At 46.6% G+C, this 27,959-nt stretch overlaps 1 long non-coding RNA gene across 4 annotated transcripts; it reads right to left on the reverse strand.

Annotated features, from left to right (window-relative positions):
- Window positions 1-27,851, reverse strand: LOC143823826 (uncharacterized). Of its 4 annotated transcripts, XR_013226591.1 has the most exons (4): window positions 27,581-27,851; window positions 26,119-26,298; window positions 1,162-2,505; window positions 1-1,025 (listed from the first exon to the last, which is right to left on the reverse strand). It is a non-coding gene; the product is annotated as an uncharacterized LOC143823826 (long non-coding RNA). The 4 variants fall into 4 exon arrangements; XR_013226589.1 differs by lacking the exon at window positions 1-1,025 and having other exon boundaries at window positions 1,123-2,505; XR_013226592.1 differs by lacking the exons at window positions 1-1,025; window positions 1,162-2,505 and adding an exon at window positions 14,974-18,532.
- Window positions 27,852-27,959: the final 108 nt, after the last annotated feature.

Consider the following 27,959-nt stretch of genomic DNA (forward strand, 5'->3'; position numbering starts at 1 on the left):
AAAATTATATTTATTCAAGTCAATTCAGTTCGCATTTAGGCTGCAGTCAAACAAAGAGAGACAAGCCGAATGAGAAGAATATGTTTTCTTGTCACAAATGGCCAAGTTGTCTCTACAGGGGCCATGTGCCTCCATGGAAGGCCATGTAGAGGGTGAGAGAAGACAAAGGGAGAGAGAAGGGGGTCAAAGGACAGCTTATTCAAGAAGGTAACACACATACATCCTTAGACTGATGTAGTTTCCCAATGTCCAGGCAAGTTGAGTTGCTCACTCCATGTGGTGTGGTGGTTAAGAGCAGTGGCTTCTAATCTGGCAAGCTGGGTTTGATTCCCCACTCCTCCACATGCAGCCAGCTGGGTGATTTTGGCCTCGTCACAGACCTGATAGTGCTGTTCTCACAGAGCAGTAATGTTAGGGCTCTCTCAGCCTCCCCTCCCTCACAGGGTGAGGAAAGGGAAGGCGAATGTAAGCCGCTTTCAGACTCCTTCGGGTAGAGAAAAGAAGGGTATAAAAACCAAATCTTCTCCTCTTCTATTGTCGATGTGACTCTTTTAAAAAGTTTTTAGAAGAGAATCCACTGCTAGCTTAACAGATCTGTGGAATCCGGGCCAGAGAACTAAAAGAAGCAAGACTACAGAATCAACAGGATATAAAAAAGAATGGAGGAATTCAGCACAATCTCATCCCCATTCGCCCAGAACAAAGACTGACCGAAGTCAAAACAAAACACATACAAACCCAAAGAGGAAACTTTCAGAGGGGTGATGTGTTGATCTGCAGTTTGAATCCAAAACAGAAATTTTTTTTTTAACCTGACTTTGGAAGTTAAAACAAATAAATAAGGAAGAATTTGAGGGGTCCAAGGTGGGACTGCAGAGGATCCAGGAAGCACAAGGGAGCAATACTCCAAGGGAGAAATTACTTTTGCTGAGAACTTGGCGAATTTTGTGGTGTTTGAAAAAGAACTGCCATGACGGAACACACAGGCTGGCATAATTAGTTGTAGTAGTGCAGAGGTAGTCAACCTGTGGTCCTCCAGATGTTCATGGACTACAATTCCCATGAGCCCCTGCCAGCACTGGCAGGGGCTCATGGGAATTGTAGTCCATGAACATCTGGAGGACCACAGGTTGACTACCCCTGTAGTAGTGGACTCTCAACTGTAAGACTACCTTTGATTTGTAAGACTACCTTTGATTTGTAAGACTACCGCATGAAGCCTGCTGGGTGACCTTGAGCTAGTCACAGTTCTCTCTGAACTCGCTCAGTCCACCTACCTCAGAAAAGTCCCATGATGGAGAGAGGAAGGGAAAGGCAATTTTACGCCCCTTGGAGACTCCCTAGAAAAGCGAGTTTTTAAAAAATGACTCTTCTCCTCTTCTCCAGACCGTGTCTGACTCCAGGGGCTTTGTTTTCTTAGGGATTTTAGTTCGAAGAGGATTTAGTTTTAGTACTCTTCTGGGGGGTGGGGAACAGGAAGGCCTGATCGCACCTCGAAACTAAGACCAGCCCCCCAAAGCAGAAGAGTCACATTAATAAAAGGCTGAGGCCTCCTCACTTCCTTTTGATTTTATTAATTTAACACCGTTCCGTACCCCGCGAATTAATCATAGGCTGCTACGTGAGATTTATAGATCATCGTAGAAAGGGGTAATCTACGCAAAAAGCCTCGTAAAAACTTAACAGCAGAGCCGGAATCATCTGTGGGCTCACCAAGGCCCTGTCAGGGCTAATTGAAATGTTTAAGAGCAACCCAGCCCGGTTTTCTGACTCCCTGGAATACATACTAAAAACACATCTCAAGACCATCCTTTTGTCTCGGCCGGACATATATTATCACTCTATATCATAGCTCTGCCACCGCAGACTTCTAATTGCAAGAACCTTTCGACACAGGGCAAGTAATAATTGCAACGCCATGGCCCGGCTAATAATAAAGATAATTTACGGTTCAAAAGTGAGGGGTCATTTGTAACCCGAATGGCTGGGATGTGTGCGTGTTTAAATCCCTGTGCGCAATTCAGACCCAAGAATTCATGCAACATGGTCTATATGCTGCCTTTTCTCCCTCCCCCCTCCCGGATCAAACACCGGTGTTGAAGTGTAGAGTTGCCAAATTCCTGGAGATTTGGAGGTAGTGTTTGGGGAGGGTGGGATTTCAAGATGTAAATTAATTAAGATGTAAAGGTTTTCAAGATGGACAAAACACACACAACGCATTGTGAGAACAGCCCTATCAGGTCTGTGGTGAGCCCAAAATCACTCAGGCTGGAGAATCAAACATGGAGAAGATTGTCCTCTCATTGGGGGGACCCTTCACCAAGCCGCTAACCTCCCTTGGAGATTGGATCACACCTGTGGTTTCCTCCCTTAGAGGTTTACCATTGCCTGCTTCTGCATAGAAACCCTGGTCTTCCTTGGAGGCCTTCCATCTAAGTGAGGTCTCCCACCCAGGTACTAACCAGGGTTGATTCTGCTTAGCTTTCGAGATGTGGTGAGATCCCCCTAGAAGAAAAAAAAAGGAATCACAAGGCAAGATAATGTAATAGTCCTCTCTGTATTATTAGTAAAAGTCCAACGAATGAAAAAGAGTCAACCCTAGCCTGGGCCATCCATAGCTAGAATTATGTTCTGCTCAAGATGGTTCTCCTAAAGCAGACTTTCTCAACCAGGGTTTCATGAAACCCTGGGTTTTTCATGACGGCTCTGAAAGGGCTTTGTCGATTGGGTAGGAGTTAATTAATTTTTAATCTGTATTTTAAATTTTATAAAAAATATTGGGTGATAAGTTCAGAATTTCCCAAACTGGAATCTCAACCCTATTTGCATCCCGAAAGCAGGGTCCAGCCTTCCAGGCAATGTCTGGAATAACACCATGTTGCTTGTGTTACCCCGTTGACCCCTCACATCATTTGTTGACCGGCAGCCGGGGGAACAGGTCAGGGATGACATCATAGCACCTGCTAGTTATACTAGGTGTTGCAGCCCGTGCTGTGAGGCAGACATGCAAGAGAACGCAGAGCAATGGCGTCAACCCATGGGTTATGTTATTGCAATACTGCCTTGAGCATCAAGCATGGGGAAGATTGTCCTCTCATTGAGGGGACCCTTCCCCAAGCCGCTAACCTCCCTTGGAGATTGGATTACACCTGTGGTTTCCCCCCTTTGCCACACTGTCCCGAAATCACTTTGTGGACTGGACTGTCCAGGAGTTGTGCCAAGAAATCCCGTTCCATGACCAGGCCTCTGTTACCCAATTGCAGATCTCGCCCATTTTTCTTTTCTTTTCTTTTTACGACACAGCCTCGGTGTTCAGATTTCAAGCCCATCCTGCCACTTCTGCTTTCGACTCGCCACCCACACGGAATGAAACCAAACCTCAGGACTGTAACATCTCTAGGATCTTTTCCCGCCTCGGGGGAAAGGCACCGCAGTTTCTTCCCCGTATGTGGTGCAGAGAAAGTAGACGGCTGATGGCTAAGAGAGAGGGGGAAAAACCCTACAAATTGGAAAATTTATAACTTGTTTCTTGGCTCTCCAGAACAACCGGTTGTCTCCTTTGTGAAACAAACCTCTGGACTAGATGAACCCTTGGTCTCATCCAGCAGGACTCATATCATGAGCTTTCTGGGAGAAACAGCCACCTTGCTGCGGTGTAACAGGTGCAATTCTGGCTCAGTTTAGGGATGCCAGCTCCAAAGTGGGACCTGGGGATCCCCCAGAATTACAGATCAGCTCCAGACTGCAGAGATCAGCTCCCCTGACGAACATTGAGGACTCTGAGACTGGGGTAAACTGTGTGTCATTCCAGTTACACATCTAAAGCAAAAAGGAGGGGAGGGAAGAGCGACCGCAAAGAACAGCTCGGTAAAGTTCCACGAAAGCAGCTGCTGTTTGGACTGCAGGCCCTGACTGTTTTTCAAGCTCAACCAAACCAGCAAAGCAAATGTTTCCTGCTGTTTGCCAAGAGCCTTCCCACAGACGGCTATATTTAGCCCTCCATCCCTGGCCTTTCAGTTCGTCTTGGAGCGGAAACCCAGGTAGCGCACGCTGTCAGTCGCGATCCGATTGTCCCGGAGATTTGTTTCATCACATTTCAGTTTTCCTTTCTTTTTAAAAGAATTTTTTGTTCCCCTGGAGCATTCCGCACAACTGGGCAATTTAGGGTTGTGTGCGACGGCCGTTCCAGGCCAATTCGGACGTCGCCACGCACAACCCTAAGAATTTTTAATGTCTTTTACAAAGATTCTCTTTCTAATAAATTGGGCAGCACTTAGAGGGGAAAGATGAAGGAGGGATGTTTTCCTTCCTGCTTTTGACACCGTCCCTGAGGCCCTCATTTTAGGGATGCCAGCCTCCAGGTGGGACCTGGAGATCCATTGGCATTACAGCTTATCTCCACAGTGCAGAGTTCAGTTCCTCTGGAGAACATGGGTGCTTTGGAGAGCAGACTCTCTGGCATTGGACCTCACTGAGTCCTTGGCTCCATTCCCAAATCTCCAGAAGATTCTCAACCTGGATCTGGCTAATGTACCCTCCCCCCCTCAATTCCCTGCCACTGGCTCAGGAATCTGGCAAACCTGCTTCATTTTTACTTTGGTTCTCTCTTTTGCAAATAGAGTTACCAGCTGTTTATTGGGAAATTCCTGGAGATTTAGGGTTGGAGCCGAGGAAGGTCAGGGCTCAGGGAGGGGCGGGGCCTTGGAGGAGCATAGAAGAGTTGATCTGTGTAGTCTGACGATTAGTTTCCACTCCAGGCGCTCTCCAGTTCCCACCTGGAGGCTGGCGACCTTATTTGCAAAGCTGAAAGAAAAATCCCACGTAAGGTCTAAAGAAAAAGCTATCTGAAAAATACCTGTCTTGGTTATCATAATATGTCCATTTATTGTGAATTGTTTCCAGCGAGGGAGGGGGGAGGAGAAACTGGTGGTTCCCCCTTAATTTTGGCATTAGCCCTTTGAGAACAGAGCTTCAAGTGAAAGATGCTGCTAAAATTCCTCTTCTGAAATCGTCAGCTGCTGGGCCAGCGATCACTTTGACGTCCTTAATTTGTTCCTCCATTTCATGCTCTGTGGCAATGTCCGTACCACGGATTCCAAGCTCCCCGCTCAGATTTCGGAACCAGAGCGGCTCAACAAAATCTCACAAGCAATTGCATATAATTTTCCTTCAACCCCCCTCCCCCCTCCCCATTAAATGAAAAGCAGCTGTATGAAGAGGCATTCTTGAGTGGAATAAAGGGCCTGGGGAGGAGCTGTTTGTTTAACCCTTTCCTTCCAGACTGTCACGGTTGCCAAACTCCAGGTGGGGGAAAAAGAGAAGCCCAAACACCTGTTGAATGTGAATGAGGAAACAAGAAGGTGACAAACAGGCTACAACACATCAAATGAGGTAGGTAGGTGGATGGACAGATGGGTAGATGATGGATAGACGGACAGACAGACAGATAGCCAGCTTGGTGTAGTTGTTAGGTGTGCGGACTTCTAATCTGGTGCACCGGGTTCGATTCTGTAATCCCCCACATGCAGCCAGCTGGGTGACCTATATCCCTCTAGACCTCTTATCCTGCATCCTCTTATACGGAGGATATACAGAGCTTCTCTAAAGACCATACACAAGCATCAGAAGAGCCCTGCTGGATCTGACCAGTGATCCACCTTCTAGTTCAGCATCCTGCCTTGCAAAGCAGCCAACCCGTTCCTGTGGAGGGTCAATAATGGGGCATAGAGCCTGTGGCTTATAAGAACCCAAGAAGAGTCCTGCTGGATCAGGCCAGGGGTCCACCTAATCCAGCAGCCTGTTTCACACAACAGCCAACCAGATCCGGGTCATAGAGGCTGAGGCCTTCATAAGAACACCAGAAGAGCCCTGCATAAGATTCTTCCTCCAACAGAAGCTAATGGGCTTTAAGAACATCAGAAGAGCCCTGCTGGATCAGACCATGGGTCCATCTCACACAATGGCCACAGGGCATAGAAACCAAGGCCTTGCCCTGGTTGCCTCTGAATGTAAAGGTTCCCTTCAGCCACCATGGCTAGCAGCCACTGATAAGCCTACCCTCCACAGATCTCTTTGAATATATCTCTGGGGTGACCGACCTTGTGTACCCAACCACCCCCCCTTCCAGCACAGCATCTCAGGCAGCCCCCAAATTTCAAAGTTCTGCAGTGAACAAGAACAGCAACAGCAAACGTACCCATACATTAGGCTACACAGCAAGTTGCAACTGAAACTCTTTAGCTCCGTGCCACGGAGTTGCATTCCCCACGGGACTCTGGGCAATTTCTGCGCTGCGCCATCGCACTGCAGCCCAGCTCTTGCCTGCCAGGCTCAGGGGCATGTTTCAATCTCGGCGACTTTGAAGCATGTCTTTTCCGAAGGCTTAACAATGTCAGGCTCCATAACCCAAGAGCGCCTTCGCTAACTTCCTCGGCTAAATGGATCATAATTTGAAACATGCAAACATTTCCACTTTTCTCGAGCGAGGCCCCTAAACGCATTATTGCCACAACCTGCGTGGTTTACGGCCTCTGCAGCGTCGGAGAGCTGAGCTTTATCAAAATTGACTGTAAAGAGGCCTCACTCATTATGGAATCTCTCAGCCTGTAAAACAAAAGATCTCAATTTACTCGCGAGGGCTTGAGAACCTTTGGGGAAGAAGGATAAAATGGAACTATCATTCAAGACGCGGAATGTTTACACATTTTTTATGGCGTGGCTAACAAAATGTCCATCATGAGGAGCCAAGAAGAGCGTGGCGACAGCAAAGAGGGCCAGTGCACTGGAGATAGGGATGCCCAGCCTCTGAGCAATTCCCTCTGATGCCTCCTGGGTCATTGCTGGGAGAAAGACCAGAAGTGACAGGGAACACTCTAGCATTATGCTTTTTTTTTTTTGCTTTACCATAGAGTCTTTGAAAAATGCTAGAGCGTCTGGTGATACGCTAGCATCACTTCCAGGTGAAAGGAAAGTGACATCATAATTGTATTTATTGGTTTGTTTGTTTATATTTCAATTTATTTCCTGTGGCTCTTGTCCACGCCAGCTCAATGGACCCCTGGTCTGGTCCAGCAGGGCTCTTCCGATGTTCTTAAAGTTTATCATCTGTTCGAGGAAGAATCTTATGAGTTTCTAAGGCTTGCTGCCTTTTCCAACTTCAATGGACCAATTCGTTGTTTGATGACAACCAAGGATGATAAGATGCAACTGGATTATTGGATATATACTTTTAACTTTTTAAAGGGGGAAGCACTGGTCACGAAGGGGTCAGAAAGGTGACCGGCAGTGATCAAACGGCTTTCCTGATGGCTGCTTAGGCGTAAGTGATGTTCCGAATCTGCCCGGAGCCCAAAACCTGCCAATTCCGAGCGGATGGTAATAAATTAGGGTCTTCTATACGAAATAATGTGATCAATTTCTCATTTCGCTGAATAAATAAGCTGGAAGATCGGGAGCCGTCTCTGACCCCCGTTTCACCCCTTGGCTCATTATTCGTATCAAATCTATGACATGCGTGTAAGAAAACTCGGGTTCAATTTTGGCTAATTATTTGTTAGGACTGAAGGCTCTGTGAAGTGTTACTGATTGTACAACTACCCAGGGACTCAGTGTCATCGGATGAAAGCCGTCCCAAGGAAGCTGCCCGGCCTGCGAAGCTTTTGACACACCGGGCTAGAAAGGACAATTATCTCAAACAAATGCTCAGCAAGGAACAGCTGGGCGCTTTCCCACTTATGTATTCAAAGAAACCCTCCCTGGCTACGACAGGCATCTTTTCTCCTTCCCCCTCCCCCCAGAACGGGAGGAGGAGAAGGAGGAAGAGGAGAAGGAGGAGGAGGAAAAGGAGGAGGAGGAGAAGGAAGAGGAGGAGAAGGAGGAGAAGGAGGAGGAGAAGGAGGAGAAGGAGGAGGAAGAGGAGGAAGACAAGGAGGAGAAGGAGGAGGAGGAGGAGGAAGAAAAGGAAGAGAAGGAGAAGGAGGAGGAGGAGGAGAGGAGGAGGAGGAAGAGAAGGAGGAGGAGAAGGAGGAGAGGAGGAGGAGGAAGAGAAGGAAGAGGAGGAGGATACAGCTCAGTTCAGCATCCCTAAGAAAGTCAAGGCCCCAAACCACAGTTTGAGGCCATTTGTGCGGCTGGTCCAGCTGCCATTGTCGAGCAGAAGTCTCGAACCAGCAGCCACTGATTTCACTGATTGGCAGCCATCTCCACGGTTTGCTCCTTATCACTCATTGTGAATTGGAGATGTGCTCCCGAGACCCCTTTATTGATTGGCTCTTCCACTTCCCACGATCTCTGCATGTCTTTCTCATGTCAGCCGTTTCCTCAGTCCTGAGAAAGAGAACAGACATCCAGCACAGCGCCCTTCTCCTGTTTCTCCTCCCTCGAAGACTCACTCAGGGGAAAGGTGACCTTGGGCTTCCCTGCCTTTTTGGCTGTAGCATTTGTCTCTGCAAGGCGAATAAGACACAGGATTGGGGAATGCCTGGAGTTTCTGTGGCGGAGCCTGGAGAAGGTGGGATTTGGGGAGGGGAGGGACCTCAGTGGGATGAAGCAGCTGTTTTCTCCAAGAGAGCTGCCGCCTGGAACTCAGTTGTAATTCTCCGGGCTCCAGCTGAAGGCTGAGAAGCAGTCAGAAAGGCTATGGGTGGGTCCCAAAAGGGAAGGATTACATTTGATAATACTACTATTTTGAACTAGAAGAAGAAGAAGAGTTGGTTCTTATATGCTGCTTTTCTCTACCCAAAGGAGTCTCAAAGCGGCTTACAATCACCTTCCCTTTCCTCTCCCCACAACAGACACCCTGTGAGGGAGGGGAGGCTGAGAGAGCCCTGATATGACTGCTCTGTGAGAACAGCTTTATCAGTGCTGTGACAAGCCCAAGGTCACCCAGCTGGTTACATGTGGAGGAGTGGGAAATCAAACCCAGCTCACCGGATTAGAAGTCTGCCCTCCTAACCACTACACCAAGCTGGCTCACCATAGTCATGTATGAGGATTGATTACTTACAGCCCTATGTACTTGCTATGATGATTTATGAATCCATTACTATAAATAATTTTATGATGTTTTATAGAACGAAAAAAAGAATACTATTTTCTTATCAGGACAAGTTTGGGACAAATTAGACCACATGTAAGTTAGGCATGAAAACCTTTATTTTCATCTTGTAAATTATGTGTGTCTAAATAGTCATGACTTTTCTTACTTCCTACATATTTCTAATAGCCGCTTATGGCTTTGAAAGTTGGACCAAGAGGAAAACGGACAGGAGGAAAATCTATTTGTTTGAACTCTGGTGCTGGAGAAGGCTTCTGCCGATTCCGTGGACAGCCAAAATCACAAACAAGGAAATACTACACCGCATAAAGCCTGATCTATCCCTGGAAGGCAGAATCCATCGGGCTTAAACGGCCCCATGGCCAACAGCAGGCCCTGAACAGGAAGCTACCGAAAAGGCATTTCCTGTCTTTTTGGCCGAGATAGTCCCACAGGCCGTTCCTGGGCCTTCCGCCAGTGATTGCCAGTCATCAACCGGACTTCAATTGTCTTCCGAAAACTATTGTTTCTGAACTTGCCAATAAACATTAGTTCCGTAGAACTGGTTTGTAGAAAACTCCATCTGGCGGGAATGCACACTTTCAGATGGGGGACTTCCCCACCACACTGCTTTTCCCTTGTGTGAAATGCCTAGATCTGGCTCAGTCGCTTATCAAGGCCTGATAATGGCCAAGTGGGGTGGGAGGATTAACTCATAGATTGATATACATGAGGAAACGTAACCTTTGCCATTTCGCCCTTCAGCAGAAAACCTTGTCTTTTCCTACATCATTACCTCATTGTGGAATGGCTGGATTCTCTTATATTTTTGTCTAGAGCTGAGCGCCAATGTGAAACAGGAAGCTCCCAAGGAGATAGGAATACAGGAGAACGGTTCTCTTTGCTTCTGTCCGGAAGAACTTTGTCAAAAAGCAGGTTGCACATACGGTTGTCACCGCTAGGTTTTGAAATTCCTGGAGTTTTTTGGGGAGGGGTTCTGGGAAAGGGACTAAAGTGGGGGACAATATCATACAGTTAGACTCTTAGGACTATCTCTCTCCTGTCTCTTTACCCAGTTGTTTCTTTTCTGAATAAAACTATTCTTTAAGCAACCAGTGCTCCGCCCCTTTGCATATTTAAACCATGCATGTAAGAACATCTCATGTTTAGAAAGACACTGAAGGGGCGCTCTGTGGAGCACAGTGGTTAAAACAATGGCTTGTGGCATGGTGGATCGTTTTCACATTCATCAAGTGTGCAGGACTCAACAGCATATATGAGGAATATCCTCCAGGGGGCATCGGAGGAGATGTGTCGTTTGCATATTTAGATCAGGAACTTCCTGGGATGAAGAATATCCTCCAGGGGGCATCGGAGGAGATGTGTAGTTTGCATATTTAGATCAGGAACTTCCTGGGATGAAGAATATCCTCCAGGGGGCATCGGAGGAGATGTGTCGTTTGCATATTTAGATCAGGAACTTCCTGGGATGAAGAATATCCTCCAGGGGGCATCGGAAGAGATGTGTAGTTTGCATATTTAGATCAGGAACTTCCTGGTATGGAGCATATCCTACAGGGGGCATCAGAGGAGATGTGTAGCTTGCCTATTTAAACTATGAACATCCTGGTATTTTTCAATTGATCTCTCTTATGCCCTGATTGGCTCATTTGTAGACCGATCTTCTGCTACCTAACTTTAAAAAAAAAGGGGGGGGGGCAGCAATCTCCAAATATTTAGGTCTAACTTTATCTTGCTCTGGTTGGCATGCGGGCAATTAGGAGCTTGATTTTTTTTTCTTCAGCATCCTTTGAAACTGGTTTCTCAATGGCAAATGTCCATGGGAACCATCGTCTGAGGCAGCAACGCACCCTCCGAAAGGCATGGCAGTTTTTTCTCAATGGGGTCTTGATATATCCAGGAAATCTAACCTAAATAATGTTTAATTGACAGAACAGATTGTTTATTCTCAAATAATGGCACTAAATTGTAGTGCTTAAAATGTAGTTAGTTGCTATCAACCCATTATAGCAGCTGGGGTCTCTCTCTTTCTCTCTCTTCTCTCTTGTTCCTTGTTTCGGCAGATGTAAAAAAAAATAAAATAGCTGTAGTCTAGTAGCCTGAAACTACTTGCATTTTAAACACAGTAAAATCCTTGGCTCCCTGCCTCCAGATGTTTTTGCACTGATCTCCCTTACAGCTGTGAGCCTCCACTGGCATCGGCATTGAAAGTGTACTCCTTCCTGAACCCCTGTTGGAGCGCTACTTGAAGTCTGCTAGCATGTATTTAGATTGCAAAAAAGTGTTTGGTTTGTCGTGCAGGTCACTTGATGGATTAATTTACTCCGATATTTATACCCCCTCTCCTTTTCTCCCCGATGGGAAGACAAAGCGGCTTACAGCACCCCTCTCCTCTGTTTCATTCTCCCAACAACAACCTTGCAAGGTAAGTAAGGCTAAGATAGAGCAACCGGCCCAAAGTCACCTTAGAGGACTCCAGGTAGAGTAAGGATTTCAGTGCAGAGAAAAATCGACTAGCTTGAAACTGACTAGCTTTAGGCTGATCCTGCATTGAGCGGGGTTGGACTAGATGGCCTTCGGGGGACCCTTCCCACACTAGGATTCTCTGAGCCACACAAGCCTTTTGCCTCGCCTGCTGACTGCCGATCGGCCCAAAATTAATCAAATCGGACCTGCTACGTTCCATGGCGTGTCAGTCATGCGTATCCAGAAGAGGTGGACTGCTTTGTCGGGGAAATGCTTTCAGTCCATGGCTCGGGTGGGGCGGGGGCCCCGAACGCCGCTGCCTCCCGTCCCCCACAATGGTTCCATGTGCATGTTCCCTGAAACGCCCGCCTCTCCCCTTTCCATTATGAAAGATCAGAACTGTGGTGCTTATGATGTATTTAGGTCGTCTGCTGCTGAATATTTCCACTGTCAGTTCAACAAAAAGTGTGATGATCACAGTTAAACCTTAACAAAGAAAATGCTGTCAGGCAATTAGAAAGCTGAAGTCAGCAGTACAAAAGTGAAATATATCATGTTTTGGGTAGCACATTAGTTTGCTTGCGATAAGATGTGGAAACCAGGCCCCCGTACACAAACAATATCTCTCAGGTTTTGTTTTTCTCCCCCCCCCCTGCTTTGTCCAAGATGGAGAATTTTTGCATTGGCCTGAAAAGGGGACAGGACAGCACAATTAGCCGCTGAATTCCTGCCCGTTCTTTCCAAAGAGGCTGCGGCCCTCCCCGGCCCCCCACCCCCAAACCTCCGAGTGGGGTTTTGCATGAATTAATTACAACACAATTGGCTTTTGTGAGGAAAAGGTAACATCATCCTGCCACGGACAAACCTCACATGACAAAGATATACCTCTTTGGCTCAGGGGAGGCCGGAGGAGAGGAGATTATGAATGGGAAAAGAGAGAGAAAACCTGAATGGATTTGATTCCCGAGGTCTCGCTCTGCAGCAACCTGAAATCTTAGTTGACCCACATAACTTTCTCCCCGCTCCACCCTTTGGCATTCTTGATAGATTCCCCCGAAATCGTTTGTCAGGAAACGGTTCGTTGTTTCTCTACTCTTGGCAAATGCAAATGGTGCCATAAGTAAACCTTGCTTGCTAAACAAGTTGTGCTCTCTCTTACCCAGGGATGCCAGTCTCCAGGGGGGACCTGGAGATCCCCTGGAATTACAGGTCACCTCCAGACGGAAGAGATCAGGTCCCCTGGAGAAAAGGGCTGCTTTGGAGGGCTCACCACATACTATTACACAACACTGAAGTCCCTCCCCGCCCCAAATCCTGCTTACTCCTGGCTCCACCAGGAATTTCCCAGCCCATATCTGGCAATATTTACATGTTTTATTGCATGTTTTTATGGGGGTTTTATATGTCTGTAACTCGCCTTGAGCCTCCAGGGAGAGGCGAGAAATTGATGATAGATAGATAGATAGATAGATAGATAGATAGATAGATAGATAGATAGATAGATAGATAGATAGATAGATAGATAGATAGATAGATAGATAGATCCTGCTATTTCCCCTGCCTGCTGGGATGGGTGGCAACTAGAAACAGAAATGTTTTCAAGAGGTCAAATCCCTGGTGTGAACAGCAGGAATTTCATTCCTAACATGGCAGAGGGGTCCCTGCAGCGAACCTGGGAACATCATAGCACCTCATTGGGCTCTGTGTACATTAAAGTTGATGCACTTAAAATATACAGTTGTCAGGTACCCCCAGCCAACAGTGTGCAATAGGGGCATGAGGTTCTCAGATCCAGGTTGAGAAACTCTGGGAGATATTTTTTTTTGGGGGGGGTGGGGGGGGACAATGACCTCAGTAGGGCTTCAAGGCCACAGGGTGCACCCTCCAAAGCATCCCCAAGAAGGCAGTGTGGCGTAATGGTTAAGAGCGGCAACCTCTAATCTGGAGAACTGGGTTAGATTCCCCACTTTGCTTCTACATGCAGCCACCTGTGTGACCTTGGGCCAGTCTCAGTTCTCTCAGAGCTCTCTCAGCCTCACCTACTTCACAAGGTGTCTGTTGTGGGGAGAGGAAGGAGAGGCAATTATAAGCCCCTTAGGGACACATGCAGCCAGCAGGCCAGTCCCAGTTCTCTCAGAGCTCTCTCAGCCTCACCTACTTCACAGGGTATCTGTTGCGAGGAGAGGAAGAGAAGGTGATTGGAAGCTGTTTCGAAACTCCTTTGGGTATTGAAAACCAGGGGATAAAAAAGCAACTCTTCTTCTTTTCTCCAGGGATCTCTATAGTCTGGAAATGAGCTGTAATTCTGGGGCGTGCCCAGGTCCCGTCTGGAGGTTGACATCGCAGTTAGAAGAATACATCTCTTCGCAGAAGGGCACTGCAAATCTGGCAGCACTTCACCTCTGACCCGCGTGCTGTACGTGGCTGCATCAGTTTTCTGAAAGCGGCACTTTCCCAGTGAGCCAGCCCACCGCCAGATGTCTAGCAAAGGCTTCCCTTCTCCACCCAGATGTTCTTCTCGTCGAAAGAGTTGTCATCTGGGCCTTGGTCCATTTGCAAACCGCTGCTCACTGTCTTACTCCCCCCGCCTCTCATTATCGAATTTCTGGTGCTCTGAGGGAGTTCTCTTGTTGTTTTTAGCAAGTGGTTGGAAGCCGGGTTTGGGCTCTGCGACTTGTCGGCTTGTCCCCCTGCCAAAACTCCTCTGGCCGTTGCTCAGCTTCACAATGCACCTCTCGGTAAAAGAAGAGATGTTCTTGTGCTGGTTGCTCCCATCGGGAAGAGTTTAATCCCAGAACATTGGTAAGAGTTTGGTCAGCGGGACGGCTGAGTCAAGCTTTCAGACGAGGGTTTTCAGCTGCTCCTGTTTGTGGTTGTTTAGGGCAGAGATCCCCTACCTTTTTGAGCGTACGGGCAGTCTTTGGAATGCTGACACTACACGGTGGACATAGCCATCATGGCGGTCACTAAAATGGTGGCCCCAGGAGGTGGAGCCGGACACAAAATGAGCACTGCGGCTTGATTTCAGTGAAGGTCCTTGGGTTGTGGTGGCTGCTGCCAAAGCAACATTAAGAAAAGAAATCTGCCCAGCCAATCAACCTTGAATGGCCAATCAGAAGCCTTTGCTGGACCAAAGCCCCACCTGGCCCCGCCCACTTTCAAAATGCACTGGACACGCCCCGGGAAAGGTGCACATGTCTCTGAGTTCCTCAGAGGAAAGTAGGTTATACATGTAAGTAATCAATAATGCCTGCAAGCAACCCAGTCAATGGTAAGTCTGTTTCTTCATACTATTTATTTTTTATTTTGGTCTATATCCTGCCACTCTCCATGGACTCGTGGCGGGTCACATAAAACAATGATCGTGGTGCGATCGTGCAGAATATAGAGACACATAGCTGTGGACATGGGGCCCCTCCCCTTCCCACCCCCTCCAGGCCCATCATTGGCCATTTTGGGATGGGGGGCAGTCAACATGACTATACATGGTCATATCACCCGATAAATGTTTAACACATTTTTAAATATATATAGAACAAAATAATTGACTCCCACCCATTTGGGAAACCCTTCCAGGGTCATTAAGAAATTCCAGGGGTTCATGAAACCATTGTTGAGTAGTCTGTACTTTCTCTGAAGGACCTCTGTTTGAGATCTTGGAGAGCTGCTACCAATAGGCACAGGCAGTACTAGCTTTAATAGACGAATAACTCAGGATATGGTAGCTTCATTGTTCACTTTAATACTTGGCATCCACTGTCATCTCTATATTAGATTCAACTGACTGTTTATATCATCATACATAGAGAAAGAAAATGCATTATTCTATATACCAGGTATTCTGTTCTCAGATAAGGTGGATGGAAATTCCAGTAGTGAACCAATGCATTTCATTCCATCTTTCCCTCCTTAAATATATGAATATTCTGCTTTGCAATTTATATAGACCGTGAGGCTGGATCCACATGATTTCTGGCAGTAGTTCCCTTCCTGGATCTGAGAATATCCATCAACGTGTTGGTCTCAAGTCTTTAGACACATGAAGCTGCCTTCTACTGAATCAGACCCTGGGCCCATCAAGGTCAGTATTGTCTACGCAGACTGGCAGCTTCTCTCCAGGATCTCAGGGAAAGATCTTTCACATCTCTTGTTCCTTGATGCTTAACTGGAAACTCCGGGGATTGAACTTGGGACTTTCTGTGTGCAGATGCATTACTTATGGAAATGAAAATGCAATTAGAGAGCCGCCTAACATCTTTCAGCATTTGGGTATGTTTTCCAACCACACACTTGGGTATTAAAAAAAAATAGGCAGAGACGAGTTTCGCACTAAGGTCAGAGGTTACGGTTATCGACACGTTGCTGTAATCCTTCAGTCACTGCAAAGGGAGACCCCTGCTGAGCTGGAATGCCCGAGGGATTAGAATTTGTCCAAAAATGTTGATTTTATTGACAGCGCTAGAAGTACAGAAGGGTGAGGATTGTTACCGAATAAAGTCTGACTCCGTCTGTGCGGAAATGCGTGGGTTATGCCCCTTTAAGAGCTGAATTAATAGACGCTAAGTTGAATTTCCTATTGTGCATGTAAACATGTGGTTGACGCTGTGTCTTCATAGGGGCAACCTCACAGGCTGTGGGTCCCCTCCCTCTCTCACCCCACCCAAAGTTTTCCATCTTGAAGAGTCTTTGTTTCTTGCGGGATTCAAGATAAACAACATAATTATACGTCTTTTTCTTCTTTGATTGAGCACATGTCTTACAAACGATGATTTACCACTTGCATATCACAAAATAGTCTGAATAGATATAATTATTACGTTGCCGAGCTTAACTTTTAAAATGCAGGAAGGGGGGGGGGGGGTGCGCGACGTCAAGCGGATCAAAAAGTATTAGCAGTCAGGTGGCGTTCTGGCCTCCAGTCTTGCAAGGGGCCTCCTGGAAATTCATCTCGCAATCCCACGCAGAGCTCAGAGGGTTTAGACTGGAGTAAGTCTGCATAGGATTGCAGGCTCTCTTCCCCAGAATCAGTGTTTATTTACACAGCTGGCTGCAGGTGGAGGAGCGGGGAATCACACCTGGCTCTTCAGATTAGAAGCCTCTTAACCACTACACTAAACTGGATATCTCTGGGAAGCTTTGGAGGGTGGAGTCTGTGGCATGGAACTCCTAGTGAGGTCATTGTCTACACCCCCAAATCTCCAGGAGTATGCCTTATGGGTCTCAAAGGGGATTACAATTGTCTACCTCTCCTCACAAGAGACACCCTGTGAGATAGGTGGGCTACTGCTCTTAACCACTATACCATGCTGGTTCTCAAGCTATGGATGGCAGGCCAAAGATGAGAGTGAATAGCCCTATTATGCTTGATATTTTGAGTTATTCTCCAGTGGCATTCAACATATGGACAGCTGAATGTGTGACAGAAACCTCACAATTATCCAGATAAGTGTTTCTGATTTAATCTGTTCAGCCCAGTGGGAGGCATTTTTTTTAAAGCCTGCAACACAGGCTGTGATGTTACATGTCCTTTGGTTTAAAAAAAGGGAAGTGGCATGAGGTAGCTCTAGGAATTGCTGAAAACATTATAATTTTACCATAGAGTTTCTGGCAATTCCTAGAGCTATCTCTGTCATTTCCCATTTCTTATAGAAGTGACCTCATGCTTCAGCGGGCACGATGGCTCCCCTATTTCCCCACCTAAAAACCCTTCTGTAGCGCTGCCTGCAGCATCAGATCCCTTCTGTAAAAAAAAGCAGGAAATGACATAGGTAACTCTAGGATTTGCTTGAAATTCTATGATAAAACTGCCTGGCCCCTCTACAAGCTCAGTTTCTTAGCTTTGAAAATATTAGGTTTAGGAATGTGAACACCCTCAGAATGTTGGGATAACTCTCAGCCTTTGCCTGTTTTCTTAGAAATAAGGTTTTCTGATCTGCCCAGAACCTGTTTGCAAGTCAGCATCTTTTAAGACTTCAGCCTGACAAACACATGTGGAAAAGGAAAATGCTTCCCATCCCTGCTTTGCAGAATCAATAATATAAAACATATCTCCATTAAGCCCCAGTTTAATTGGAGCTACATTTTCTTTAATCCCTGCCAGGGAAAAAAAAAAGCACGCTCCATGAAAGGGAGGCTATGGCTGCTGCAACCACGGGCCTACTTTTTATCTGCTTGACCTACTTAAAAAGCTAAGCCAAGTTTCATTAAAAATTATTGGTCTCATAACTTTTGGGGGGCTTTTTTGTGTGTCTTAAAATAGTCCCATATGGAGGCAACAGCATGATGATGAAATTGTACCAGTCTGGGGATTCCTTCCCCCTTCCACCAAATTTCTACTCTACTCTACGATATGCTACTCTACTCTATGCTACTCTACGGTATGCTACTCTACTCTACTATATGCTACTCTACGGTATGCTACTCTACTCTATGCTACTCTACAGTATGCAACTCTATGGTATGTTACTCTACTCTCTACGCTACTCTACGGTATGCTACTCTACTCTATGCTACTCTACGGTATGCTACTCTACGGTATGATACTCTACTCTACTCTATGCTACTCTACAGTATGCTACAATATGGTATGCTACTCTACTCTACGCTACTCTATGGTATGCTACTCTACTCTACTCACGCTACTCTACTCTACTCTACATTACCCTACTCTATGCTACTCTACTCTGTGTTACTCTACTGTATGCTACTCTATGTAATCTGGGATTTTTTTGGCCTCTCTTTAATATCAAAACCCAAGAAAAGTAGGAGTCCCTGCCCCGCAGCCAGAGAACACTTTATTATAGAGATGGGAGAAACAAATGGCAAGGTATCACCTCAATGTTCCCAGATGCCGAATGATTTTGTACGCTTCTCAGTAAGTGAAGTGTTGATCCAAGGGGGTTGGGATGGGGTGGGGGTAGGAATCACGCCAAAGCCCTACCGTTGCCTTTCCTGTTCCTTCCTTTCGGTGCTCACGTGGACAAGTGGCATTCTTCCCTCTTGCCGTGGCATCTGCTGAAAATGTCAGACGTGATCACAAGTCTTCACAAAACAAGTCTTTTAACAACCCCAAACCTTATGATAGGGTTATATTTCAAGGACTCGAAAAGAAACGCTGCATTATCGGATCCCAAACAGCACAGATGTTCCTTAATAAACTGTTTGGTTTATGCATTGCATTAACCGTCATGAAACATTTATGCAGATCTCACATTAACAGAAGGTTTTAAAAGAGAGAGAGAGAGAAAGAAAGAAAGAATCAGGAGAGGTTATGAAGACAACTGTGGTAACCTTTGTTTTGAGGTGTTTTTCTTTTTTCTTTTCTGGGATTTTATGGGGGTGTATTTTAACACTTTGAGTTTCTGTTTCAAAAGGCACAAGGGGCATGGCAGATTTTCCCCCCTTCTCCCCTCTGTTTTCAGTTTTGCTATCATTGCTTCCAGCTGATTTCACATTTTATAATGCAAATAGTGGGTGTATGGTTTTGAGATTCTCTACTGTCAGCTGGTCAGTAGGTCTGGGGGATATATTTAATGGAATCTGACAGCTGATGGGACCGTTCCCATTGAAGGGGGGATTTGATATGTGGGATGCATATCTTGACCCTCAATTCGCCATATTAATGACTATTATTATTCAGACTCCCACAGACGATATAACTCTCCCTCGCGCTCCCTTTTTCTTGGACACACCAGTACGTGGGTATAAAAGAAATGACTTATGGATGAGTTGGTCCGTATACTCGTTGAAGTGCCTTTGTAGATAGCATGTCAAAACAGATTAGCTGTTTTGCTCGGCCATAAAATTAAAAGCTGGGGCTTTGTGAGGCATACACTTGTAAACAAAGCGGCCATAAAAGTGTAGGGGCTCTGCTGCGGTGGTGTCCAACACCCGGCAAATGCAGTTTCTTTTTTTTCACAGTAAAGAGAAAGAAAGAGAGTGAAAGGGGCAGAGATCCCATCAGCCTGGGCCTAACCGGCGTTAGCATGCAAGAGTCAACCGGTTGGACTGAACGGCAACTTTGTCAGCATATGTCTCTCGCCGTCTCCCTCCTTTTCTCTCTCCCAGTCTCTTGATTTGTTGAGGGCCAAAGAAAAGGAAGGAAGGAAGGAAGGAAGGAAGGAAGGAAGGAAGGAAAGAAAGAAAGAAAGAAAGAAAGAAAGAAAGAAAGAAGGAAGGAAAAGAAAGAAAGAAAGAAAGAAAGAAAGAAAGAAAGAAAGAAAGAAAGAAAGAAAGAAAGAAAGAAAGAAAGAAAGAAAGAAAGAAAGAAAGAAAGAAAGGGAAGGAAGGAAGGGAAAGGAAGGAAGGAAGGAAGGAAGGAAGGAAGGAAGGAAGGAAGGAAGGAAGGAAGGAAGGAAGGAAGGAAGGAAGGAAGGAAGAGGAAAGTGCATCTCTCCTGTTCTCAATTATTTTAGAACTCAACTCAATAGGGGCACATAAGGGGGGGGGGGGGAAGTAGGGAAGATTTCGAATTGGTCACTTCTGCGGTGGACTCCCCCCCTGTAAACATTAAAAATTTCTCCAGTCTCAGGTGCACCTCAGACCAGCGATTCTTTCATTTGCATCCTTTGCTGTTTCTTCGCACCAAATTGTACCCATTTTTCAATACCCTTCCTACGTCGATAAACCAGAGGTGGATATCCCCTTCCTTGCATGAATCAATGACCAACCCTATAAATTGCACATCAAGGCCCTCCAGTCTGCGCACAAGACAAGCTGCCAGGATCTACTTATTCCTGAATTGCAGTTGATTACAGATAGGTGGAACCAGTTAGGCTGGGTTACGATTGCAGAAATGAAATGGTGTACATTTCAAAGTTATGCTGGAATGAATGTTTCCAGTTTCGACGACTGTCCTCTTCTGGCAGGTAGGAAGTCAGTCGGCGAGGTTTTAAGAGTACGCAAGGAAAACCTCAAAGAGATTAGACTTACAAAGACCCATTTGGTTTTAAATTATATGGCAGGTTTTCTCTCTCTCTCTTTCAAGGATGGGAGCATAAAATCTATTATTGATCCTTAGCAATGTGCATTGCTTTGAATGCCTTTTAAAATCCAAGTCACTAGAAAAGCCACAATCAATAATCCTTTTCGCATTTTTTTTTTTTGGTGGGACCGCAAATATGCCGTTTTGTTTTCACTTTTTAAAAGCATGTAATGTCTGTTGCCTTTGATTTCTTTAACAAGGCAGGTAACAATTCTTTAACAATGGCAGGTAATGTTGCCATCCAGTCAGTCCTTCTGCCAGCCATGAGTAGGACTGACCCATTAAAAACCCTGCTCAGAGGCATTAAGGATAGCCCTGTGTGAATAAAGGAACCGTAATGCATTTCGCTTGCTACCTTAATATTCCTTCTAATTTTTTAAAAAAGAAACACCATAAAGACTGAATCCTTTTTTCAAGCTGCCCTCTGCCTAATGTGCTGAGACGCAAATCCAATGTACATGCGCAAGTTTGGTGCTGTATAAAAAAACATCAATAACTTTTAAGGTAACCATTGGACCAGCGAGATACAATTAGGGCTGGGTGACGGGAGGCATACTCGGTTTCCATATTTGGGCGGATTAAGTCAACTTGATGGCATTTCAGTTATTGTAAAACGAAAAGGCTTGTGATGGGCGGGCAGTTTTGCTGGTACTGTGGAATAAAAGTGAGTAAGATTGGACTCAGATCTTTCTTCAGGGATAAAAGTTACTGAAGAAGGGTTGGTTCTTATATGTTGCTTTTCCCTACCAGGAGTCTCAAAGTGGCTTACAATCACCTTCCCTGCTCAGCCAGAACAGCTTTCTCAGTGCCATGGCAAGCCCAAAGTCACCCAGCTGGCTGCATGTGGAGGAGGAGCGGGGAATCAAACCCGGCTTGCCAGATTAGAAGTCTGCACTCCTAACCACTACACCAAGCTGGATGGCCTTAGGGCAATTGCACTAATCTAGCTCACAGGGTCATTGCGATGACCAAACGGAGAATCTAAGCTAAGCTCCTTGTGGAAGGGTGAGACAAAAAGAACTGAAATCTTTGGCCTCTTTGCATATTATAAATCCAGCTGACAGGAGAGGGGCCTAATTTTGTGCAGGAACAATGGTCAATTCCCCCTTTTCGTCCAGAGTGGTATTCTAGACCCTCTTTTCCAAACTCCTGTGCCTTCTTCTCATTCCCCTCCCCTGCAGTGCAATAAAAATGTCAGTTTAGATCTCCCAGGTGAGAAAAGATCAGTGGTCAGGAAGGGTGAAGGAACTCCACTCACAACTTTTCTTCCACACACTACCCCCTACCTGGACCACATCGCAGGGGAGTACCAGTTCCCTAAGGGTTCTCATTATTGTCATTTTGCCATCATCACAGCTGATTTATGATGCTCCCTTAGGCAGGGGTGGGCAAATTGTGGCTCTCCAGATGTCCACGGACTACGATTCCCATGAGCCTCTGCCAACGCATGCCACCAGGGGCTTATGGGATCTGTAGTCCATGGACCTCTGGAGAGCCACAATTTGCCCACCCTTGCCATGGAGTTTCAAGTAAAGGGATGTTCAGAGGCGGTTGGCTGTGGCCTTCTTCTGCATACTGCCCTTGCTATTCCTTGGAAGCCTCCCATCCATGTATCGTCCGGGGTTGACCCTGCTTAGCTTCTGAGATATGAAGAAATTAGGCTAGCCTGAGGCCAAAGCTTCTGCACATCAGAGCCAACCCAGTAATTGAATCCTGGCATGAACTCCGCAGGACTTGCAGAAGAGCAGTGCCCGTACAGTGTCTGTCCCCCCCCCTTCAGCCAAATTTCTTCTGCCTCACACACTTTCAGTTTAACGGAATAGATTGTTTTTATTTCTAGATCTAGCAGCTGGCGGGTATTTTATTTTCTGAGAGCTTTGGAGGCACTCATTGATTTCCAGCCGAGCTCTTTGCTGTTTTTCTTCTGTCAATATTGTCACATCATGGGGAAAAAAAAACAACAACGTGATTCGGCTGGTCAGATCCAGCAATACCCTTGGATACCGAACAGCCATGCTTTGAACAAAACATTCCCACTTCCTTCTTGGGTGTGCCAACCTTGTTCTGGAGGAACAGTTCTTGACTCTAGGAGAATTATATTTCACGGAAAGGGATTGCCACCTCTCGGGACTTTTGAACTATCCCTTACACCACAACCTGTAGTTTGATTGAATGCTCCACTTCAGTGAGTTTCAGGTTCAGGATCTTCTGGGAACATGAAGCTGTCTGGTGAGTACAGGCTTGCCAATCTCCAGGTGGGGACTGGAGATCTCCTGGAGTTATGACTGATCTCCAGGGGACCAAAACTGTTTATTTATTCGTTTTAAACAAGAAGATGGGTGCTCTGGATGGTGGACTGCATGGCATTAGACCGTACCAAGCACCCTCCTCCCCCTAACCTGTGCTTTCCCAGACTTTGGGTCCCCAGGTATTCCAAAACTCAGCATTCACAACTCAAGGGGAGCACTGGGCATAGAATCCCTGTAGATTTCTAGGGATTCTGGGGGAGGGGGTGATCTTGAGGCTCTCTCTGTAGGGTGGGGCTAGCTAGCGTTGCCTGACAAAAACCAGGGAATGCAACACAGCCAGGCCATTGGGATCCACTCAGTTTCTTCTTCCAGACAATTGGCAGACTTAGACAATGCAAAGTCCCAACAAAAACATGTTGGAGAGCATTTTACAGAGAGTCATAGAATCATAGAGTTGGAAGGGAACTTCTGGGTCATCTAGTCCAACCCCCAAGTCTAGAAATTAGGGCTGCTGACTTTGGAGCTTGGAGGGGACAGGATTTTGAGGAGGAGAAGACCTCAGTAGGTGTCATGAGACAGCAATGGTTGGATACACACTTTTCTTGGATGCTTTAGGATGCTTTGGGCTGATCCTGCGTTGAACAGGGAGTTTCAGATTCAGAATCTGAAACAGGACTAGATGGCCTGTATGGCCCCTTCCAACTCTATGATTCTATGATCCTGCGTTGAGCAGGGGGTTGGACTAGATGGCCTGTGTGGCCCCTTCCAACTCCATGATTCTATGATTCCAACTCAGAAATCCAGGTATTTCCCAACCCAACACAGTCTAGAGGCGATCTGCCTGTGCAATTGATCATGCTAGCAGCTGCTCCAGTGGCCGGTCACAGAGTGTGGATCTGTCATTACTAGTATTTATAGCCTAAGCGACATTTCAGGGCACTAAAATACCGAGCTCCGTTTGCTTTAAGCCAGTGAGAATTTCTCCAAAACCAATTATTATGTCTCCCTGCGTAGTGATTTGGAACGGCCAGGACTTTGTACCTCTCTGTCCATCGGCGTAAGAGATAAAGGCTCCCCCCCCCCAAATTAATGCTTATCAAATAATTTCACAGCACATTATCTTCAATGAAACTCAAGTGAGCATGTCTCTCCGCGGCAGAGCAGCGAGACGTCGGCCAAGTTGTAAAAATGCATTTCGCCCAATCAAAAATAACTGGTATTATATAATCATAACCTCTTCCTTGAAGAAATCGGCTTCTGAAAGGCCATAAAACATACATAATTATAGGCTGAAGTACACTAAAAATATCTCCCAAACCACACATAACATGAAGCATAACTGTTTGACTACATCATAAGCTGTGCGTTCATTTCCCTGCTCTTGACAATACTAATTTTGAGAAGACGGACCCACAGAGAGAGAGAGGGGGGGGGGAAAGAAGAAGAAGAAGAAGAAGAAGAAGAAGAAGAAGAAGAAGAAGAAGAAGAGGAAGAAGAAGAAGAAGAAGAAGAAGAAGAAGAAGAAGAGTTGGTTCTTATATGCCGCTTTTCCCTACCAGAAGGAGGCTCAAAGCAGCTTACAGTCACCTTGAAAGGTGACTTGAAAGACACCCTGTGGGGTGGGTGAGGCTGAGAGAGCCCTGATATTCCTGCTCGGTCAGAACAGTTTTATCAGTGCTGTGACTAGCCCAAGGTCACCCAGCTGGTTGCATGTGGGGGAGTGCAGAATCGAACCCGGCATGCCAGATTAGAAGTCTGCACTCCTAACCACTACACCAAACTGGCTCTTTAGCTAGTCGATCCTGCAGCCTGTGGGGGATACATTTGATTGCAGGCCATTTAAGCAAGATTCAGAATTCGGAATCTGACCGAATTTTCCAAGCTTGCTGGCTTGACACCTGAATTTCCTCCTTTCGATTTTGTTTCACCTCTGTACGCCAAGAACCCTGGCAATTCTTCATGTTCACATGGATTTCTATTTGCTCGCGCCAATTTTTTTTTCCAGACAAACGTACTCAACCCCCCCACCACCACCACCCCCAAACACCCCCCGCTTTGATCCTTTTCCTATATCCGAATGACATAAAGCAACCAAGGAAGAATTTGCCAGCACTGAAATGGTGATGGCCCAAATGCTGGCAGCAAACCAAAAATGGTCATGGAAGCAAACCGTGTTTTGCAATGTTCCGTGAGCACTTGGGGCAATTCCTTTCGCCTTTTCGACAACTAGCATCGCACCGTGGCGGACGAGGAGCCTGGTTCGCTTCAGTCTTCAAATCACTAAGTGGCCCTTGGCAAAGAAATCGTTCTCAGCCTTTCTGCCCTTCCCTGCCTCCCCTGCCCCCCCCCCCCCCGACACTCCTGGTTCCCAGCTACAATATGGGGGAAATAAGGCTGACCTCATTTACAGGGTGATTTGTAAGGATTACCGAAATAATGCACGTTAAGCACTTGGAACAGTCGGAGGAAGTTCTTCAGCTACAAGGGATGCCAGGAGGTCCCTGATGGGATCATCTCTGTTTTTAAAAGGGAAACGGCAACCTTCCAGGAATTTAATCCTTCCACCCCTGTGCGGTTTCACCAGTCGAAACCAGCACACACACACCCCGTCTGCTGTAAGTCCTGGACGGGAACGGACACTTACTGTCTCTTAGCCTGTTTTGTTCCTTTCCAGGGCTAATATCAATGCAGGGAAGGGTCTATTTGTGCTGGTTTTGACGGGGAAAAGATTCTTCCTTCTGTGCCCCAGCTATGCCCTGAAACAGGTTCCTACGCAGCTGTTGTTGGACCTCTCCGATTGACTTCTTTGGCGGGATTGTAGCCAACCTTTTGTTGGAAGTGACAATAATTAGAATGGTGTCTAAATTCTTCCCCGTGTTTCAGCGGGGTTTAGATGGCGCTTGTGTGCACCTGAGAATAAGCCCTCTTCAACACCCCTCAGTGGGGTTTATCTCTTTGGATTACCATGAATGGCTGGGCCATGTGTTCATGTCAGAGGAGAAGAAGAAGAAGAGTTGGTTCTTATATGCCGCTTTTCTCTACCCGAAGGAGGCTCAGTCGCCTTCCCTTTCCTCTCCCTACAACAGACACCCTGTGGGGTGGGTGAGGCTGAGAGAGCCCTGATATCACTGCCCGGTCAGAACAGCTTTATCAGTGCTGTGACTAGCCCAAGGTCACCCAGCTGGCTGCATGTGGGGGAGGCACGAGGAATCAAACCCGGCTCGCCAGATTAGAAGTCCACACCCCTAACCACTACACCAAGCTGGCTCTCAGAAGTTGTTGCTTGCTAGGACTTAACTACTATGGAGCCTGCAGCCAATTGTGTTCGTTCCAGATCTGACTTGGCACCGATCGCGATTTCCAACCTGTTGTCTGCCATGATGCTCATCAGAACGGCTCCCGGAAAAGATGAAAGTAAAGATGAAGCCCTGTGATAAGTATTGGTCAGTTCTGAGGCTTTCTGTTCCAACAGCTTCCTCTTCAGTTCTAACAGCTGCCATTTTGGTTCTGCCTGCTATGCTGGCTCTCGTCTCAGACCCATGTTCCTTGGAGAAAGGGTAAGATGACAATATAAATCTACTAGAAGCCATCAAAAGTCCACATACAAAAATCCCTCATGGAAAGGATCATCTTGTGCGATCTATTCTCACCATGCATTCATTCATTCATTCATTCATTCATTCATTCATTCATTCATTCATTCATTCATTCAAGGATTTATCGTCCGTCCTGTCTTCGGGAGCCCTGTCAGCCTGCCTCACAAAGATGTTGTGAGAATTAATCTGGAAGGCAGAAACATACACCTGAACTCCTTGGAGAACAGGCAGGATTTTTAAAAAACCAAGCTTACCTTGATGCTTGGGCTTTTATTTTGCCCGAGGAGAAAAAGGTTAAGCCATAACCATAATCCTACTGGACATGGAGATCTCACAACCATCAAAAAATGATCCCTGAAGCTATTACCCCAAACCAGACTTTCACTGAGTCATGAGGCCTCTGTCTCTCTGTCTCTCTGTCTCTGTCTCTGTCTCTCTGTCTCTCTGTCTCTGTCTCTCTGTCTCTGTCTCTCTGTCTCTCTGTCTCTGTCTCTCTGTCTCTCTGTCTCTGTCTCTGTCTCTGTCTCTGTCTCTCTTTCTCTCTGTCTCTGTCTCTGTCTCTGTCTCTGTCTCTCTCTTTCTCTCTCTCTGTCTCTGTCTCTTTCTCCCATGCTTCCCCATCATCAGCTGGTTTGAAAACCAGGCCTTATTTACGAAAGCTACTGAAGGTTCGCCTATCAGATAAGGGCAGTGACGGGGCTGGCAGACTGGATGCCAGAACACGCTCCCACTCAGCTGCCAATAACTCTCTCACACTTTGCTAAGAAAACACCCTCCTAAGCATGTCTATCTGTTTGCGCTCTCCAGAGATCTCCGGCCTCTGCTTGCCCGCGGGCCGAACGCGGAACGGCGCTCACTCGTGCAGTCCAGTTACCCGTGAGCTCTGTATAAACTGACTTTGGTGCAAACATGTAATTATATCCCCGGCGAAACACTTTTAAGGCATCCCGCGACAAGGAAACCGTGGCGGAAAAGACACGGGGGCTGCCTTTGTTTGCAAATGTTCAAGCCTCAAGGGCAAGCGTTCCAAATTGTGAACCGATGCCTGTCAAAAAAAGTATTTTACAAACCCTCCAGGAATGGCACTTGTTTGCTGACTTGGGGGGGGGGCGCACACTTCAGAGGGAGAGGAAGCCCTCGCATTGCTTGAAAGCATCGAGAGGAAACTTCGATGGCCTTCCGCGCTGCTTCCGTCTGCCATTGGTGCATTGCATTTTTGTTAAAAGCTTACCTTCTCCCCTGCTAGGGCTTCCCATTTAAAACACGGCTGCAGAACCCGGGACTGTTGTTTCTCCAGCTGGCTGTTTCGACAGAAGCGGTTCAAAGGCCCTCGCCAGTTTTCATCACACTGGGATCGCTCGACCCCGAAATGTCTGTGCAAACAATGCAGGTCCGGCAGGGAGCGGAACCGGATCGAAGGCTGGTCGGGAAAGGCGCCTTTTGTAGCCAGTTGCCTGCAGGTTTCTAAAAATCCAGCAGCCTCGGGGAAACACAATCGGCGGCTGAAAGGGGGCTATATGTATAAAGCTCTCTGTGTCAAGCAGGTGAAGGGGAGGGCCGCAGGAGCGCCTTTCAGAATTGAAGGGTACAGCAGAACAAGTGGGCACTTT

Source organism: Paroedura picta, chromosome 14, assembly GCF_049243985.1.
Source record: "Paroedura picta isolate Pp20150507F chromosome 14, Ppicta_v3.0, whole genome shotgun sequence".
Taxonomy (NCBI): domain Eukaryota; kingdom Metazoa; phylum Chordata; class Lepidosauria; order Squamata; family Gekkonidae; genus Paroedura; species Paroedura picta.